This window comes from Schistocerca serialis, chromosome 8, assembly GCF_023864345.2.
Source record: "Schistocerca serialis cubense isolate TAMUIC-IGC-003099 chromosome 8, iqSchSeri2.2, whole genome shotgun sequence".
Taxonomy (NCBI): Eukaryota; Metazoa; Arthropoda; class Insecta; order Orthoptera; family Acrididae; genus Schistocerca; species Schistocerca serialis.
In genome coordinates this window covers 317,214,818-317,235,631 of record NC_064645.1, presented here as the reverse complement: position 1 = coordinate 317,235,631, position 20,814 = coordinate 317,214,818, and the positions used below count along the sequence as shown (strand labels likewise).

Below are 20,814 nucleotides of genomic sequence, written 5' to 3'. Positions count from 1 at the left end.
TGGTGTGATCAGGGTGACACATACTTAAAATACAAACTAATGTTGGTAGCTTGCTGCACATCAACCAATTCACGGTATTCATTGATTCAATGTGTGATGCCAGAAACGTTAAGTAATGCGTCCGACCAGCAGCATCTCAAGTCATATTGCATTGAAACTGCTATGACAAGCATGTGTCAGTCACGAAGATCTTATTACGATGTGGGAAAAATAAAACTGTGAATCAGTTAGAAAATCCGTTTAAGAACTCCACATCATGTCAAACAAAATAACGGGCCTTTAGAAACCAAAATCTTCACTCACATGCTTGATTCAAGGCACCTGTGCAGACTTAATAATTTCGAGGGAAAAGAAAGCATAGCATATGATAACTCGGTGCGGGGATTATGATAGTCTTTGAGTCGAGCAGTATCAACAGAGGCTCAGTCTGTCTGCCATCAAAAGCAAATAATGTCACAACAGGAGGAAATGTGATATGGCACTAATCTAAATGTGTAGCGGCTTAAAAGAGTGTGAGGCAACAAACAGCAGCACAGAAAATCGAAGGAAACCTGGATTTGAACAGGGAGCATTGTCCCTCATAGTTTGTAAGTGTATTACTCTTGATCCGTGACACACTTTATGCCAAAACTGAATAGTATTTGGTGAATCAGTATTAGATAACGTGTTTATTTAGGTGTGATATTTCATCTATTACAACAGTTTAACTACGTGATGAATTATGAAAGCGAGTTCAGTACCGTTATTTGATAGATCGTGCGTCTAATATCACCAAAACTGTGAAAGAGTGCTCTCGACATATATGAACATAGAAATATGCGATGCCTACCTTCTTGTACCCGTGGTCTAGGGGTAGCGTCTTTGATTCATAATCAAAACGTCTTCGGTCCCGGGTTCGATACCCGCCACTGCCTAAATTTTTGATAAATAATCAGCATTGGCGGCCGAAGACTTCCGGCATAAGAAGTCAGCCTCATTCTGCCAACGGCCTTGTCAAAGAGGGCGGAGGAGCGGATAGAGGTTCAGGGCACTCTCTAGTCCTAGGGGTGGGAAATTGCCCCTAAAGGCGGAATAATCAGCAATGATCAACGACATGAGGATGCAGAAGGCAATAGAAACCACTGCATTAAAGACACGTAACGTGAATCCACAGGACATTTGGCCTGTAATTGAAGAAGTGTCATGATGATCTCTCCATTGGCAAAAGATTCCGGAATAGTCCCCCATTCGGATCTCCGGGAGGGGACTGCCAAGGGGGAGGTAACCATGAGAAAAAGATTGAATAATTAACGAAAGGATAACGTTCTAAGAGTCGGGGCGTGGAATGTCAGAAGCTTGAACGTGGTAGGGATACTAGAGAATCTGAAAAGGGAAATGCAAAGGCTCAATCTAGACATAGTAGGGGTCAGTGAAGTGAAGTGGAAGGAAGACAAGGATTTCTGGTCAGATGAGTATCGGGTAATATCAACAGCAGCAGAAAATGGTATAACAGGTGTAGGATTCGTTATGAATAGGAAGGTAGGGCAGAGGGTGTGTTACTGTGAACAGTTCAGTGACCGGGTTGTTCTAATCAGAATCGACAGCAGAACAACACCGACAACGATAGTTCAGGTACACATGCCGACGTCGCAAGCTGAAGATGAACAGATAGAGAAAGTGTATGAGGATATTGAAAGGGTAATGCAGTATGTAAAGGGGGACGAAAATCTAATAGTCATGGGCGACTGGAATGCAGTTGCAGGGGAAGGAGTAGAAGAAAATGTTACAGGAGAATATGGGCTTGGGACAAGGAATGAAAGAGGAGAAAGACTAATTGAGTTCTGTAACAAGTTTCAGCTAGTAATAGCGAATACCCTGTTCAAGAATCACAAGAGGAGGAGGTATACTTGGAAAAGGCCGGGAGATACGGGAAGATTTCAATTAGATTACATCATGGTCAGACAGAGATTCCGAAATCAGATACTGGATTGTAAGGCGTACCCAGGAGCAGATATAAACTCAGATCACAATATAGTAGTGATGAAGAGTAGGCTGAAGTTCAAGACATTAGTCAGGAAGAATCAATACGCAAAGAAGTGAGATACGGAAGTACTAAGGAATGACGAGATACGTTTGAAGTTCTCTAACGCTATAGAAACAGCAATAAGGAATTGTGCAGTAGGCAGTACAGTTGAAGAGGAATGGACATCTCTAAAAAGGGCCATCACATAAGTTGGGAAGGGAAACATAGGTACAAAGAAGGTAGCTGCGAAGAAACCATGGGTAACAGAAGAAATACTTCAGTTGATTGATGAAAGGAGGAAGTACAAACATGTTCCGGGAAAATCAGGAATACAGAAATACAAGTCGCTGAGGAATGAAATAAATAGGAAGTGCAGGGAAGCTAAGACGAAATGGCTGCAGGAAAAATGTGAAGACATCGAAAAAGATATGATTGTCGGAAGGACAGACTCAGCATACAGGAAAGTCAAAACAACCTTTGGTGACATTAAAAGCAACGGTGGTAACATTAAGAGTGCAACGGGAATTCCACTGTTAAATGCTGAGGAGAGAGCAGATAGGTGTAAAAAATACATTGAAAGCCTCTATGAGGGTGAAGGTTTCTCTGATGTGATAGAAGAAGAAACAGGAGTCGATTTAGAAGAGATAGGGGATCCAATATTAGAATCGGAATTTAAAAGAGCTTTGGAGGACTTACGGTCAAATAAGCAGAAGGGATAGATAACATTCCATCAGAATTTCTAAAATCATTGGGGGAAGTGGCAACAAAACGACTATTCACGTTGGTGTGTAGAATATATGAGGCTGGCGACATACCATCTGACTTTCGGAAAAGCATCATCCACACAATTCCGAAGACGGCAAGAGCTGACAAGTGCGAGAATTATCGCACAATCAGCTTAACAGCTCATGCATCAAAGCTGCTTACAAGAATAATATACAGAAGAATGGAAAAGAAAATTGAGAATGCGCCAGGTGACGATCAGTTTGGCTTTAGGAAAAGTAAAGGGACGAGAGAGGCAATTCTGACGTTACGGCTAATAATGGAAGCAAGGCTAAAGAAAAATCAAGACACTTTCATAGGATTTGTCGACCTGGAAAAAGCGTTCTTCAATATAAAATCGTGCAAGCTGTTCGAGTAAGCTATAGGGAGAGACGGGTCATATACAATATGTACAACAACCAAGAGGGAATAATAAGAGTGGACGATCAAGAACGAAGTGCTCGTATTAAGAAGGTTGTAAGACAAGGCTGTAGCCTTTCGCCTCTACTCTTCAATCTGTACATCGATGAAGCAATGATGGAAATAAAAGAAAGGTTCAGGAGTGGAATTAAAATACAAGGTGAAAGAATATCAATGATACGATTCGCTGATGACATTGTTATCCTGAGTGAAAGTGAAGAAGAATTAAATGATCTGCTGAACGGAATGAACAGTCTAATGAGTACACAGTAAATCGGAGAAAGACAAAGGTAATGAGAAGTAGTAGAAAGGAGAACAGCGAGAAACTTAACACAGGATTGATAGTCACGATGTCAATGAAGTTAAGGAATTCTGCTACCTAGGCAGTAAAATAACCAATGACGGACAGAGCAAGGAGGATATCAAAAGCAGACTCGCTATGGCAAAAAAGGCATTTCTGGCCAAGAGAAGTCTACTAATATCAAATACCGGCCTTAATTTGAGGAAGAAATTTCTGAGGATGTACGTCTGGAGTACAGCATTGTATGGTAGTGAAACATGGACTGTGGAAAAACCGGAACAGAAGAGAATCGAAGCATTTGAGATGTGGTGCTATAGACGAATGTTGAAAATTAGGTGGACTGATAAGGTAAGGAATGAGGAGGTTCTACGCAGAATCGGAGAGGAAAGGAATATGTGGAAAACGCTGATAAGGAGAAGGGACAGGATGATAGGACATCTGCTAAGACATGAGGGAATGACTTCCATGGTACTAGAGGGAGCTGTAGAGGGCAAAAACTGTAGAGGAAGACAGAGATTGGAATACGTCAAGCAAATAATTGAGGACGTAGGTTACAAGTGCTACTCTGAGATAATGAGGCTAGCACAGGAAAGGAATTCGTTGCGGGCTGCATCAAACCAGTCAGTAGACTGATGACCAAAAAAAAAACCTTCTTGTGTTTTGGAATATACGAGGGCAGTTCAATAAGTAATGCAACACATTTTTTTCTGAAACAGGGGTTGTTTTATTCAGCATTGAAATACACCAGGTTATTCCCCAATCTTTTAGCTACACAACACTATTTTTCAACGTAATCTCCATTCAATGCTACGGCCTTACGCCACCTTGAAATGAGGGCCTGTATGCCTGCACGGTACCATTCCACTGGTCGATGTCGGAGCCAATGTTGTACTGCATCAATAACTTCTTCATCATCCGCGTAGTGCCTCCCACGGATTGCGTCCTTCATTGGGCCAAACATATGGAAATCCGACGGTGCGAGATCGGGGCTGTAGGGTGCATGAGGAAGAACAGTCCACTGAAGTTTTGTGAGCTCCTCTCGGGTGTGAAGACTTGTGTGAGGTCTTGCGTTGTCATGAAGAAGGAGAGTTCGTTCAGATTTTTGTGCCTACGAACACGCTGAAGTCGTTTCTTCAATTTCTGAAGAGTAGCACAATACACTTCAGAGTTGATCGTTTGACCATGAGGAAGGACATCGAACAGAATAACCCCTTCAGCGTCCCATAAGACTGTAACCATGACTTTACCGGCTGAGGGTATGGCTTTAAACTTTTTCTTGGTAGGGGAGTGGGTGTGGCGCCACTCCATTGTTTCAGGTTCGAAGTGATGAACCCATGTTTCATCGCCTGCAACAATCTTTGACAAGAAATTGTCACCCTCAGCCACATGACGATCAAGCAATTCCGCACAGATGGTTCTCCTTTGCTCTTTATGGTGTTCGGTTAGACAACGAGGGACCCAGCGGGAACAAACCTTTGAATATCCCAACTGGTGAACAATTTGACAGCACTACCAACAGAGATGTCAAGTTGAGCACTGAGTTGTTTGATGGTGATCCGTCGATCATCTCGAACGAGTGTGTTCTCAAGCTCCGCCATTGCAGGAGTCACAGCTGTGCACGGCCGGCCCGCACGCGGGAGATCAGACAGTCTTGCTTGACCTTGCGGCGATGATGACACACGCTTTGCCCAACGACTCACCGTGCTTTTGTCCACTGCCAGATCACCGTAGACATTCTGCAAGCGCCTATGAATATCTGAGATGCCCTGGTTTTCCGCCAAAAGAAACTCGATCACTGCCCGTTGTTTGCAACGCACATCCGTTACAGACGCCATTTTAACAGCTCCGTACAGCGCTGCCACCTGTCGGAAGTCAATGAAACTATACGAGACGAAGCGGGAATATTCCACAAGAAATTTCCGGTTTTTTCAACCAAAATTGGCAGAGAAAAAAAATGTGTTGCATTACTTATTGAACTGCCCTCGTATTTGAGAAAATAACAAAAAATTGTTTCACATACTTATTATTTAGTTCATGAACGCCCACCAATGAATAATATGTAGTGTACGCACATCAGGACATTACTAGCAAGAACTAGGAATAATACAAATATACCATCATAGTACTCATGGTGAATACAACTGAAACCATTGTGAAGATATATGTATCTTCACCGAAACTTTTCAAAACATACGGCTCTTTCTGTACATTCCTGTTGTGTATCCTTGATCAGGAACCTATTCTCTGTCATCAGCACTCCTTTCCCAGAGATAGTTCCCTACTCTGGACTCCCTGGTAGCGATTTGCGACATCTTTCTACTTCAGTCGTTTGCTGAAAATCCATAGCGATTAAGGTTCTTGTCAAGTTACTCACTGCCTGGCTGACTAAATTGTCCATTTTTTAGTCCTGCTAATCACACCATCATTCAAACATATTGCATCCATTACTCCAGTTCTCAGAACTTTCCCAATAACGACAGTTTTCGGTTGTTGATGTTACGTCTAGCTGTTGAAACTTTTCTTCAGTTTTGTATTCTGTATTGTAGACTTAAAACAATAAAATTGGAATATGCAAGATTCCCGTCAACTGGCGTTATTGCTTCCATACAAGCAGTAACCTGTACATCGAAGAAACACTCATGGACATAAAAGAAAGATGCAGCGGCAGGATTTACAATCGGCGTGAAATGATACGAATAATAATTTCCACTGATGGCATTGCTATCCTCAGTGAAAGTCAGAAGAAATTGCAAGATGGTTAATAGAATGAACAGTCGAATGAGGACAGAATATGGATTGAGGGTAAAACGAAGAAAGCCAAAGTAAGAGAAGTAGCAGGAATGAAATAATTGATAAACTTAACTTTGAAATTAATGACCAGACGGTAGGCGGAGTGAAGGAATTCTTCTACCATGGATGCAAAGTAAGACACAATGGAATGAAACAAGGAAGACATAAAAAGAAGACTGTCATGGATAAAGTGGGCATTACTCGCCAAAATAGATCTACCAGTACCAAATATAGGCCTTAATCTGACGAAGAAATTTATGAGAACATGCGTTTGGAGCATAGCGTTGTGTGGAAGTTAATCGTGGAATGTGAGAAAACTGAAAAACAAAAGAACTAAAGCGTTTGAGATGTGGTACTAGAGAAGGATGTTGAAAATTTGATGAATCTATAAAGAAATGACGAGGTTCACCGCAGAAAATGCGAGGAGAGGACTATATGGAAAACACTGACAAGATGACGCTGGGATAGGAAACAGGACGTCAGGAAATCTGGTCTATGGTAATTGAGACAGCTGTAGAAGGTAAAAACTGTAGGGGAAGACAAAAGTTGGAACTCATCCAAAAAATAGTAGAGGACATGGGTTGCAAGTGCTACTCTGTGTTGAAGAGGTTGACAAAGGAGCTGAATTCATGGCGTGCCGCTTCAAACCAAATTGACTGTAGCACCAGTCGTCCACTTGGGTCAGTGGGTCAAGAAGCTACCCTTCTAGGATGCTTGTTCCGGTCTGCAGAATTTTTCGAGCATCAATTTTCACAGACCAATCTATAACACCCACATTACTAAACGGCTAAGCAAAGCAGCTACAGTTCCTAGTTGCAGGTTGCCTGTCAAATGCCTTTCACAGACAACAAACATTTCATTTTCAGTATTTCTTACAACTACTGATTAATTTAATAATTTAAAGTGCTGTCGTAATCTACTCATTAAGAAGTATAATTTTCCGTTAAAGATTTAATAAGACAAGTCTTGAAGTATATGCAAAATTAATCATTGTACGTCATACAGTTCAGGTAAAGCGACGTCATGAAAACAGTGATGCGAGACAAAGAGCTTTTCTTAAGACGAAGCGCAATGTACCCAGACTGTAGACATCCATTACCTAACAATGAGAACACTTAATTTCTTCCAACAAACATTTTTTGGTTTACCTGTTTTGATTCTGACTTTTTCCTTAGTCTACGGCTGAATAATCCTAAACTAATAAAACCAATATCATTAGCGTTTGCGTCTTCAACCATGGATGTTTTACATGCTTAACATCAAATATTTAACATATTGACTCAGTTATACAGCAATCAGACGACAGAAATTGATTTAGACATGCGGATTCGATTCTTTAAAGAGTCAGTGTTTGGGGTTACTGGTTTCTTGTAACTGCTAGCCCATATTGATGAGTCAAATAGTTTGTTTCATACCATGTAAGATGACCAGCCTTCCTAAATATTTTCCATGTATAATTTTCTTATCACTCAGTTCATTACACAGCTTCCTCAAGCTGAGTCCTAATATCTTTTGCAAGTCACTTGAACAATACAGCCCCTTTACACTACCGGCCATTAAAATTGCTACACCAATAAGAAATGCAGATGATAAATGGGTATTCATTGGACAAATATATTATACCAAATCTGACATGTGATTACATTGTCACGCAATTTGGGTGCATAGATGCTGAGAAATCAGTACCCGGAACAACCACCTTCGGCCGTAATAAAGGCCTTGATACGCCTGGGTATTGAGTCAAACAGAACTTGGATGGCGTGTACAGGTACAGCTGCCCACGCAGCTTCAACACGATACCGCAGTTAATCTTGAGTAGTGGCTGGCGTATGTGACGAACCAGTTGCTCAGCCACCATTGACCAGACGTTTTCAATTGGTGAGAGATCTGGAGAATGTGCTGGCCAGGGCAGAAGTCGAACATTTTCTGTATCCAGAAAAGCCCGCACAGGACCTGCAACATGCGGTCATGCATTATCCTGCTGAAATGTAGGGTTTCACAGGGATCGAATGAAGGGCAGAGCCACGGATCCTAACACATCTGAAATGTAACGTCCACTGTTCAGAGTGCCGTCAATGCGAAGAAGAGGTGACAGAGACGTGTAACCAATGGCACACCGTACCATCACGCCGGGTGATACGCCAGTATGGCGATGACGAATACACCCTTCCAGTGTGCTTTTACCGCGATGTCGCCAAACGCGGATGCGACCATCATAATGCTGTAAACAGAACCTGGATTCATCCCAAAAAATGACGTTTTGCCATTTCTGCACCCAGGTCCGTCGTTGAGAACACCAGCGCTGGCGCTGCTGTGATGCAGCGTCAAGGGTAACTGCAGCCATGGTCTCCGAGCTGATAGTCCGTGCTGCTGCAAACGTAATCGAACTGTTCGTGCAGATGGTGGTTGTATTGCAAACGTCCCCATCTGTTTACTCAGGGATCGAGACGTGGCTGCTGATGCGTTACAGCCATGCGGATACGATCCCTGTCATCTCGCCTGCTAGTGATACGAGGCCATTGGGATTCAGCACGGCGTTCCGTATTACCCTCCTGGACCTACCGATTTCATATTCTGCTAACAGTCATTGGATCTCGAGCAACGCGAGCAGCAATGTCGCGATACGATGAACCGCAATCGCGATAGGCTACAACCCGCCCTTATTAAAGTCGGAAACGTGATGGTACGCATTTCTCCTCCTTACACGAGGCATCACAACAACGTTTCACCAGGCAACGCCGGTCAACTGCTGTTTGTGTATGATAAATCGGTTGGACACTTTCCTCATGTCAGCACGTTGTAGGTGTCGCCACCGGCGCCAACCTTGTGTGAATGCTCTGAAAAGCTAATCATTTTCATATCAGAGCATCTTCTTCCTGTCGGTTAAATTTCGCGTCTGTAGCACGTCATCTTCGTGATGTAGCAATTTTATTGCCCAGTAGTGTATTTAAGACCATCACATGGTTCCAGTCACATTAATTGACTCTCTGTCAAAAGCCTGAATAACCTCTTTTGGACGGCGGACTGCTTGGAGACATTGAGAAATAGAGTCTGAGAGGTTCTGGAAGGTACCGACAGGGATGTGAAGTCGTGCCGACCTCTGTGCCGCGGCTAGCTGCACTAGGTTTCTCGGCTGAGGACCCGTGGTGCGAAGAGTCCGCTCGAAGTGGTCCCATAGATTCTAGATCCTGGAAGTTTGGTGGCCAAGGGAATATGGCAAACTCACCCTGGTGCTCTTCGAATCACGCACGCACATTGCAATCTGCGTGAGATGTTGCATTGTCCCGCAGGTAGAGGCCATCGTGCTGAGGAAAAACGAATCACATTTAGGGGTGGACATGGTCCCGAACGATATACGCATCCATTGTCCCTTCCAGAATGACGACATCACCTAGGGAATTCCCTCCATCATGGACCCTTCCGACGATTGTTGCAAGGTGTCCGTTTTCAGACGTTTCACGCAGTACACGCCAACGGGCATCTGTCCAATGGAACATGAAATGTGATTCATCTAAAAGGCGACCTGTCACCACTCAGTGGACGTCCAGTTGCGGTACTGGCGTCAAAATTTCCGTCTTCGTCGCCGGTGAACGGCAGTCAGCACGAGCACGTGAACCAGACGCCTGCTGCAGAGGCCCATCCGCAGCTACGTTCACTGAGTGGTCGTTGAGGAGACACTGTTGGTAGCCCCTTGTTCACTTGGCCGACCAGTTGCTCAACAGTTGGATATCTGTCGGCCGCGCACATCTCTGCAGCCATCGTTCACCCCGTTTTGCATCATAGTTACCTCGGCGCCGTTTTTGGCTAGCGTGATTTCGTCATGCAAAGTAGACTTTAACCACAGGAGCAAGGGAACAGTTTACAAACTTAGCCGTTTCGGAAATGCTTCCACCCTTGGTCCGAAAGTGAACAATGATGCCTGAGACGCCCCGCTATACCCGCGGGAAAGGGGCCAAAATAAGGTGCTGTCAGAAATTTAAAAGGCACTTTAATTTAAAAACGGCTGAAGGCCAATATCAGAAATTTAAAAGGCAAGTCATATCTTACAACAGTTGTTTATTTAGGCTGAAGGCTCAAAATAATCTGAAATTTTCAGAGCAAACAATTTGAATTCAAAATCGGCTGAAAGCCCAAGACTTAAGGCTAAACAACATTAAATAAAAATTTCTTATAAAAAAACAAGACCTTACCTAAAACAGTCCTTAATTAGATAAAACTTAAGAAAAACAGAAATTTAAAAGGCAAAGCCTTGTCTTAAAACAGTTCCTTAGTTAGGCTGAAGGTCCAAAGAATCAGACACTTCTAGAGCAAAGTTAAATTCAAATCGGCTGAAGGCCTAACACTTAAAATTCATTAACATTATTTTTTTTAAATACCAAAGACATTACGTAAAACAGCTCCTTGAACTAGGCTGAAGGTCTTAAAAGCAAAACTACTCAAACTCAAAATCGGCTGAAGGCCCAACACTTAAAATTCAATAAGATTAAAACCTTTAAAATGACAAAGATCTTACGTGAAACAGTTCTTTAAATTAGGCTGAAGGCCTAAAAAATCTTACTCCTGAAGAGCAAAACAAACTTCATTTTTAAAAAAAATCGGCTAGAAGCCATAGAAGTACAAACAACAAGCACAAATTTTAAAAAAAGGGCAGTACACCCAACGGCGCTCATGTGGTCGAGGGTCGGCCTGGAATTCAAACGCTAACGGTTGCTTAGGTGAGACAGGCAGCCGGGCCAACCATTCTCAATCTGACGGCAACCCAACCGATAAACAGTCAACAGACCAATGATCAAGTTCCGCTCCACACTTGCAACAAAACTCAAACGATGCTTACAACGGAGACTCGAACAACAACAAGAACGGATCACAGACAATCAATAAGCGGTGGACGACCCAAATATACATCGTCTAATCAGAAGATTGACCAAACGGCCAAGAAAGGTCGTTGCCACTCAAATGTGAGTATCGGCAATAGTCGGGCGAGTGGTGGCTATCCTGTCCTTCCTCGCTACTCCACTCCAACCGCCAATTCAGAGCCGGTACGCCGACAACATTTAAATTAACTTGTTAGTCAAAACCACATAAACTACACACAGTTTCACGAACACTCTCACGAAGAACTAGACGATGCCAACGGCAGGGACTGTGCAGTAACAAGAACGAATCATGAGTCGGCACACACAGCCAACAAATAAGCGATCGCCAGCCAAATACAAGTTGTCCGACAAGACGACCGACCGACGATCAACCAAAGTCGTCCCCAACTCAAATCACGTGTGTCGGTAACCATCGGTGAGTGATAGCTATCCGCGCCTCCCAGGCGCTGCATGCCCCACTGGTGCTACGACGCGACTGCACCAATAGACCAACTGCTACAAATCAGCACGGAGACAACACTAAAATAACTGGGCAATCGACATCACAGGCTACACACCATTTCACAAACACTTGGACGAAGAATGCGATCAATGCTAAAGCAGTGACTGTGCAAACACAAGGACGAACCAAGTTGAGACACACACCGCCGACCCAAAAGCAATCGGCGAGCAAATACACGTCGTCCAGTAAGACGACCAACCGACGATCAACCAAGACCGTCCCCACTGAAGCCATGTGTGCCGGCAATGGTCGGCCGAGTCGTGGCTATCCGAACCTCACTGCCGCTCAACGCGACCGAATTTCTGCCACGTTCCAACTGCCCGACTGCCAGGTCCGAACTCCACTGCTGGCGCGTTCCAACCCCCTTCATTGCCCGGTCCGAACTGCAGAGTTGGCGCCCTACAACCCGTTGGACGACACACGACAACCAGGAAGTAATAGCAGTCCAGCAAAGATAATACCGCAGTGCCTATATGGGTAAGCACTGCTGCTGCCGCTTACGGGAAGGCAAGGTAGCAACTCAGTGATACCAGCAATTGAAAATTGACATAACGAGGCGGCAGTACGGTAAAAACAGGATGTTAAATAAGAGATGGCACGAACACGAGCAACGCACAGCTCAATGCCCTTTAGAACGCCAGATAAATCACTCCGGTTCCGCATTACGACTCTTCTTATCCTGAGCCCCCGACACGCTTTATACAAGGTGGTCCATTGATAGTGACCGGGCCAAATATCTCACGAAATAGGCATCAAACGAAAAAACTGCAAATCAGGAAACTCTTCTAGCTTGGAGGGGGAAACCAGATGGCGCTGTGGTTGGCCCGCTAGATGGCACTGTCATAGGTCGAACGGATATCAACTGCGTTTTTTTAAAAATAGGAACCCCCATTTTTTATTACATATTCGTATAGTATGTAAAGAAATATGAATGTTTTAGGTGGACCGCTTTTTTCGCTTTGTGATGGATGGCGCTGTAATAGTCGCAAACGTATAAATTACGTAACATTCCGCCAGTGCGGACGGTATTTGCTTCGAGATACATTACCCGTGTTAAAATGGATCGTTTACCAATTGCGGAAAAGGTCGATATCGTTAACGTATGGCTATTGTGATCAGAATGCCCAACGGGCTTGTGCTATGTATGCTGCTCGGTATCATGGACGACATCATCCAAGTGTCCGGAGCGTTCGCCGGATAGTTACGTTATTTAAGGAAACAGAAAGTGTTCAGCTACATGTGAAACGTCAACCACGACCTGCAAGTAGGTGATTTAGCTGGCTCAAATGGCTCTGAGCACTATGGGACTCAACTGCTGTGGTTATCAGTCCCCTAGAACTTAGAACTACTTAAACCTAACTAACCTAAGGACATCACACACATCCATGCCCGAGGCAGGATTCGAACCTGCGACCGTAGCAGTCGCACGGTTCCGGACTGCGCGCCTAGAACCGCGAGACCACCGCGGCCGGCGGTGATTTAGCTGCTGTCGCGGCTAATCCGCACATCAGTAGTAGACAAACTGCGCGATAATCGGGAATCTCAAAAACGTCGGTGTTGAGAATGCTACATCAACATCGATTGCACCCGTAACATATTTCTATGCACCAGGAATTGCATGGCAACGACTTTGAACGTCGTGTACAGTTCTGCCACTGGGCACAAGAGAAATTACGGGACGATGACAGATTTTTTGTACGCGTTCTATTTAGCGACGAAGCGTCATTCACCAACAGCGGTAACGTAAACCGGCATAATATAACACTATTGGGCAACGGAAAATCCACGATGGCTGCGACAAGTGGAACATGAGCGACCTTGTCGGGTTAATGTATGGTGCGGCATTATGGGAGGAAGGATAATTGGCCCCCATTTTATCGATGGCAATCTAAATGGTGCAATGTTTGCTGCTTTCCTACGTAATGTACTACCGATGCTACTACATGATGGATGTACGGCACATAGCTCGCGTGCAGTTGAAGCGGTATTGTATAGCATATTTCATAACAGGTAGATTGGTCGTCGAAGCCAGCACGTTCACCGGATCTGACGTCCCCGGATTTCTTTCTGTGGGGAAAGTTGGAGGATATTTGCTATCGTGATTGTCGTTACACGTATTACCAAATGCATTGAGGTAGACGGACATCATTTTGAGTATTAATTGCATTAATGGGGTATTCACAGGTACTCACGCTGTAAGAGCCTGCGTTCTCAGAAATGATAAGTTCACAAAGGTACATGTATCGCATTGGAACAACCGAAATAAAATGTTCAAATGTACCTACGTTCTGTATTTTAATTTTAAAAAACCTACCTGTTACCAACTGTTCGTCTAAAATTGTGAGCCATATGTTTGTGACTATTACAGTGCCATCTATCACAAAGCGAAAAAAGTGGTCCAACTAAAACATTCATATTTCTTTACGTACTACACGAATATGTAATAAAAATGGGGTTTCCTATTTTAAAAAAAGACGCAGTTGATATCCGTTTGACCTATGGCAGCGCCATCTAGCGGGCCAACCATAGCGCCATCTACTTTCGCCCTTCAAGCTAGCCAAGTTTCGTTCTTTGTAGTTTTTTCGTTTGATGCTTTTGACGCTATTTGTCCCGGTCACGATCAATGGACCACCACTGGTGCTACCAACTATTGACGGTGGTCACATTAATGTGACTGGACTGTATACACTGATCAGCCGGAACATTATGATCACTGACTTACTATCGATACACGTGCGCCCAGGCGATAGCAGCATAACCTGGCGAGGAGTTACGGCTAGTCAGACACATGCACGGTGCATGTACGTAGTATCAGCGACCGGGCCGGCCGTGTGTAGAATGGGGAAGGCGCGCGATCTATCTACGGTTTACCGAAGGCAGATTGTGATTGCCCGGAGGCTCGGTATAAGCGTTTCGGAAACTGCACCACTTCTCGGGTATTTGAGGAGTGCTGTGGTGACTGTCTTGAACACGTGGCGAAACCAGGCTGAAACCAGACGTCGTGGAGTTCGACGGCCACCCCTTACAAAGATGCCTGCCGGAATAGACTTGGCAGACAGGAACTAACATCAGACTTCAATTCTGCGCAGAGTATAACTGTATCTGAAAATACAGTGCACCGAACACTCATAGTGATGGACCTCCCCCCGTGCATGTGCCAGTGTTAACACCACGACATAGGCAACTATGACTGAAATAGGCACGTGACCATCGGCACGGCGCAGTGGCAGAGCATTGCATGGTCTGATCAATCCCGATACCTTCATCGTCACGACAGTGGGATGGCGCGAATCCGTCGTGTTCCAGGGCAAAACCTTCTTGACAGCCATACTGCGGAGTGGAGACAAACTGGCGGCGTCTTTATTATACTCTAGGGAACATACGCGTGGGCGTCCAACGCTCCAGCGGAACTCGTGCAAGGCACCATGACGACCAAGGAGTATCGTACACTGGTTGCAGACCACATAGTTCCCTTCCTGACGATCATGTTTCCGATGACAGTGGCACGCGCCATGTCACAAGGCCATGGTGTAGTACATGGAACACAGTGGCGAGTTTCAATTGATGTGCGCCCCCTTCCCTCTCCCCCAACTCGGCATATCTGAATTCGATCGAACACATTTGGGATGTGATTGAACATGGCGTGACTGCTCATCGCTCCTCTCCCCTGAATTTACGAGAAATAGGGACTTGTGTGTGCAGATGCGGTACCATCTCCATCCAGCAACCTACCAAGGCCTCTTGCTTCCATGACACGACGCACCGCCGCTGTTATCCATGCCAAAGGTGGACATACCGACTATTAAGTAGGTAGTCATAATTTTCTGGCTGGTCAGCGTATACTGGCACGGTCTTAACATTCTTCAAGTGTAAAAGTGCTACGTTTGGAAGCACTGCCGGGTGTTTGTGTTTTCGCTGAAATAAATCTTCCATTAGGTCCATGGTAAATTGTACCCGTGGTCTAGGGGTAGCGTCTCTGATTCATAATCAAAAACATCTTCGGTCCCGGGTTCGATTCCCGCCACTGCCTAAATTTTGATAAATAATCAGCATAGGCGGCCGAAGGTGGAAGAATCAGCAATGATCAACGACATGAGGATGCAGAAGGCAATGGAAACCACTGCATTAAAGACACGTAACGTGTATCCACAGGACATGTGGCCTGTAATTGAAGAAGTGTCATGATGATCTCTCCATTGGCAAAAGATTCCGGAATAGTCCCCCATTCGGATCTCCGGGAGGGGACTGCCAAGGGGGAGGTTACCATGAGAAAAAGATTGAATAATCTACGAAAGGATAACGTTCTACGAGTCGGGGCGTGGAATGTCAAAAGCTTGAACGTGGTAGGGAAACTAGAAAATCTGTAAAGGGAAATGCAAAGGCTCAATCTAGATATAGTAGAGGTCAGTGAAGTGAAGTGGAAGGAAGACAAGGATTTCTGGTCAGATGAGTATCGGGTAATATCAACAGCAGCAGAAAATGGTATAACAGGTGTAGGATTCGTTATGAATAGGAAGGTAGGGCAGAGGGTGTGTTACTGTGAACAGTTCAGTGACCGGGTTATTCTAATCAGAATCGACAGCAGAACAACACCGACAACGATAGTTCAGGTATACATGCCGACGTCGCAAGCTGAAGATGATCAGATAGAGAAAGTGTATGAGGATATTGAAAGGGTAATGCAGTATGTAAAGGGGGCCGAAAATCTAATAGTCATGGGCGACTGTAATGCAGTTGTAGGGGAAGGAGTAGAAGAAAATGTTACAGGAGAATATGGGCTTGGGACAAGGAATGAAAGAGGAGAAAAACTAATTGAGTTCTGTAACAAGTTTCAGCTAGTAATAGCGAATACCCTGTTCAAGAATCACAAGAGGAGGAGGTATACTTGGAAAAGGCCGGGAGATACGGGAAGATTTCAATTAGATTACATCATGGGCAAACAGAGATTCCGAAATCAGATACTGGATTGTAAGGCGTACCCAGGAGCAGATATAAACTCAGATCACAATATAGTAGTGATGAAGAGTAGGCTGAAGTTCAAGACATTAGTCAGGAAGAATCAATACGCAAAGAAGTGGGATACGGAAGTACTAAGGAATGACGAGATACATTTTGAGTTATCTAACGCTATAGATACAGCTATAAGGAATAGCGCAGTAGGCAGTACAGTCGAAGAGGAATGGACATCTCTAAAAAGGGCCATCACATAAGTTGGGAAGGAAAACATAGGTACAAAGAAGGTAGCTGCGAAGAAACCATGGGTAACAGAAGAAATACTTCAGTTGACTGATGAAAGGAGGAAGTACAAACATGTTCCGGGAAAATCAGGAATACAGAAATACAAGTCGCTGAGGAATGAAATAAATAGGAAGTGCGGGGAAGCTAAGACGAAATGGCTGCAGGAAAAATGTGAAGACATCGAAAAAGATTTGATTGTCGGAAGGACAGACTCAGCATACAGGAAAGTCAAAACAACCTTTGGTGACATTAAAAGCAACGGTGGTAACATTAAGAGTGCAACGGGAATTCCACTGTTAAATGCTGAGGAGAGAGCAGATATGTGGAAAAAATACATTGAAAGCCTCTATGAGGGTGAAGATTTGTCTGAAGAAGAAACAGGAGTCGATTTAGAAGAGATAGGGGATCCAGTATTAGAATCGGAATTTAAAAGAGCTTTGGAGGACTTATGGTCAAATAAGCAGAAGGGATAGATAACATTCCATCAGAATTTCTAAAATCATTGGGGGAAATGGCAACAAAACGACTATTCACGTTGGTGTGTAGAATATATGAGGCTGGCCACATACCATCTGACTTTCGGAAAAGCATCATCCACACAATTCCGAAGACGGCAAGAGCTGACAAGTGCGAGAATTATCGCACAATCAGCTTAACAGCTCATGCATCGAAGCTGCTTACAAGAATAATATACAGAAGAATGGAAAAGAAAATTGAGAATGCGCCAGATGACGATCAGTTTGGCTTTAGGAAAAGTAAAGGGACGAGAGAGGCAATTCTGACGTTACGGCTAATAAAGGAAGCAAGGCTAAAGAAAAATCAAGACACTTTCATAGGATTTGTCGACCAGGAAAAAGCGTTCGACAATATAAAATGGTGCAAGCTGTTCGAGATTCTGAAAAAAGTTGGGGTAAGCTATAGGGAGAGACGGGTCATATACAATATGTACAACAACCAAGAGGGAATAATAAGAGTGGACGATCAAGAACGAAGTGCTCGTATTAAGAAGGTTGTAAGACAAGGCTGTAGCCTTTCGCCTCTACTCTTAAATCTGTACATCGATGAAACAATGATGGAAATAAAAGAAAGGTTCAGGAGTGGAATTAAAATACAAGGTGAAAGGATATCAATGATACGATTCGCTGATGACATTGTTATCCTGAGTGAAAGTGAAGAAGAATTAAATGATCTGCTGAACGGAATGAACAGTCTAATGAGTACACAGTAAATCGGAGAAAGACAAAGGTAATGAGAAGTAGTAGAAATGAGAACAGCGAGAAACTTAACATCAGGATTGATGGTCACGAAGTCAATGAAGTTAAGGAACTCTGCTACCTAGGCAGTAAAATAACCAATGACGGACGGAGCAAGGAGGACATCAAAAGCAGACTCGCTATGGCAAAAAAGACATTTCTGGCCAAGAGAAGTCTACTAATATCAAATACCGGCCTTAATTTGAGGAAGAAATTTCTGAGGATGTACGTCTGGAGTACAGCATTGTATGGTAGTGAAACATGGACTGTGGGAAAACCGGAACAGAAGAGAATCGAAGCATTTGAGATGTGGTGCTATAGACGAATGTTGAAAATTAGGTGGACTGATAAGGTAAGGAATGAGGAGGTTCTACGCAGAATCGGAGAGGAAAGGAATATGTGGAAAACACTGATAAGGAGAAGGGACAGGATGATAGGACATCTGCTAAGATATGAGGGAATGACTTCCATGGTACTAGAGGGAGCTGTAGAGGGCAAAAACTGTAGAGGAAGACAGAGATTGGAATACGTGAAGCAAATAATTGAGGACGTAGGTTGCAAGTGCTACTATGAGATGAAGAGGTTAGCACAGGAAAGGAATTCGTGGCGGGCCGCATCAAATCAGTCAGCAGACTGATGAAAAAAAAAAAAAAAAGAGAGATCCAATTTTAAATTGATTCATTTAAGACTCAAGTTCAGTTTTAATAATAAAAATTCCATGTAGTTCAGTAGTCTGATGCAAGTCCTCAGTGACTTGTGTGTCCTAACCCACCTCCAGTAATCATACCAGACAATGGGGCCTAAAATGGAATCCGTACCACTTGCCATTTCTGGCGAATTTTCACGTTGTTGAGAAGTGAAGACTAGATTAAAGTCAGTCTGTAATGTCATGTGCTCCCAACGGGATTCGAATCCGTAATCTTTCGGTTTCAATGCACACCCTTTGCCACTGGACCAACAGACCCTTCTTTAATATGAGATATCTTTACTGATTGCAATTTGAACACTACGAACAGAGAAGTAAAACAGGAGCAGCGAAGTCGCGCTTGGCCGACGTATGCAAACGGATCTTAACTCATAACATCAAAACATAAAATAGAACTTATATAAAGTCTATTGCTGGTTATGACTTTAATGACTTCAGCTGTAAATACATTCTGACAATGTGACTGGCAGAAATCAAGACACATCAATTTTTACTCTTTCCATGCGTCATCGCTCAATTGAGATGGCCATGGCCCATGCATAGTCTTTTATTCAATGCTTCTTCTACACCAAGCAACCTGTGGAAATTTTAGTATACTATACATTTTTGAAATGTGAAGAAATTGCTTAATCTCATGGAACATAGAAGAAAAATTCGATTTTTTAGTCATTTTCACGTTTACATCTTCTCAAAAGAAAATGGAAACTCTCCATTCTTAATACTGCCGAGAAAGGCGTGCCCATGAAGCCCCAAAGAGAAACGGTGCTGGAAATGTGGATGTTTATACACCAAAATTATTCTTGCCACGAGTCGTGCCGTACATCTTAAGGGGAGCCGGACGTGCCTATGCTGCCCATGTTAAAATCACTAGGTTTGAGGAACATTTATGAATAAACTACCAAATAGAAAAATTTGAATTTTTTTTTTTTTTACATATAGAGTGGTTTAGTATTGCAGTTATGACAGAGGGATTTTGGAGTATGTTTTCTAGTTTCCTTCCAATTATTCTTTTTATTAATGACCCAAATTATTTTACAAATAATTTCTTTATAATTAAACTGAAATGAAACTACTGAACATATTGCCAAATGGCTGTGTTACTAGGAGTGCTGTATAAAAATTTCATCTCTCTAGCTTGAGTGTATTTTGAGAAAATGTTCCTTATATTCGAAAAATTCTAATTCACGGGAAATGGCTATCAAAGTTTCTCAATACATTCCTGCACTATAGGATGGATTATCAGGCTCTTCTTCTTCATCCTCCAAAAGCTTCCTCTTCTGTCTTCTTTTCTGGCCTGTTGTTCCATCATACTTCATATGCCTTTCTCTTCTTTCTGCTCCTCTTATCCTTTCTCTGTCAATATTTCTTAGTGCTCGTACAGTGTTCACCCCAGCTGTAAATCCTAATGCCTTTAGAACTTCACACTTCACACTGTTCCCTTGGTTGTAGGTTGCTATTTCATCATAAATGCCGAAGTGCAGTGTTTTTATGCTTACAAACACCCTTTATGAATCACTTTCCAAATCAAATTGTTTACGCTCTCATTAGGATTCTGCGTCTTTCCATGTAGACATTTGTGTAACAATTCTGGCTGTGCTAAGTCATGAAAAATTGGTTTTATTGTTCCCTCTTGATTCTTGTACATACTGCATATTACCCGCTTTACACAAGAAGTACAGGGCTAATACTACCAACAACAGGCGCAACACTGCACTAATTCGAAACGGTAAACAGCAAAGAGACGATGTTCCGCGCTCTTATTCATTGTAGTATCGCAACTTGGTATTAGTGTTAATTTTCTTTTCCCTACGTTCTTCTTCATCTTATATACACGGTTATTAAAACGTGGCATCATAACCAGAACAAAAGTGTACGACAATATTAAATGGAGCAAGATGTTCGAAATTCTGAGGAAAATAGGAGTAAGCTGTAAGGAAATACGGGTAATATTTGTCACAGAAAA

At 43.3% G+C, this 20,814-nt stretch overlaps 1 protein-coding gene across 3 annotated transcripts in view; it reads left to right on the top strand.

Annotated features, from left to right (window-relative positions):
- Positions 1 to 20,814, top strand: part of LOC126416410 (sodium-coupled monocarboxylate transporter 1-like) — a 253,907-nt gene that overhangs the window by 163,050 nt on the left and 70,043 nt on the right. The window lies entirely within an intron of this gene.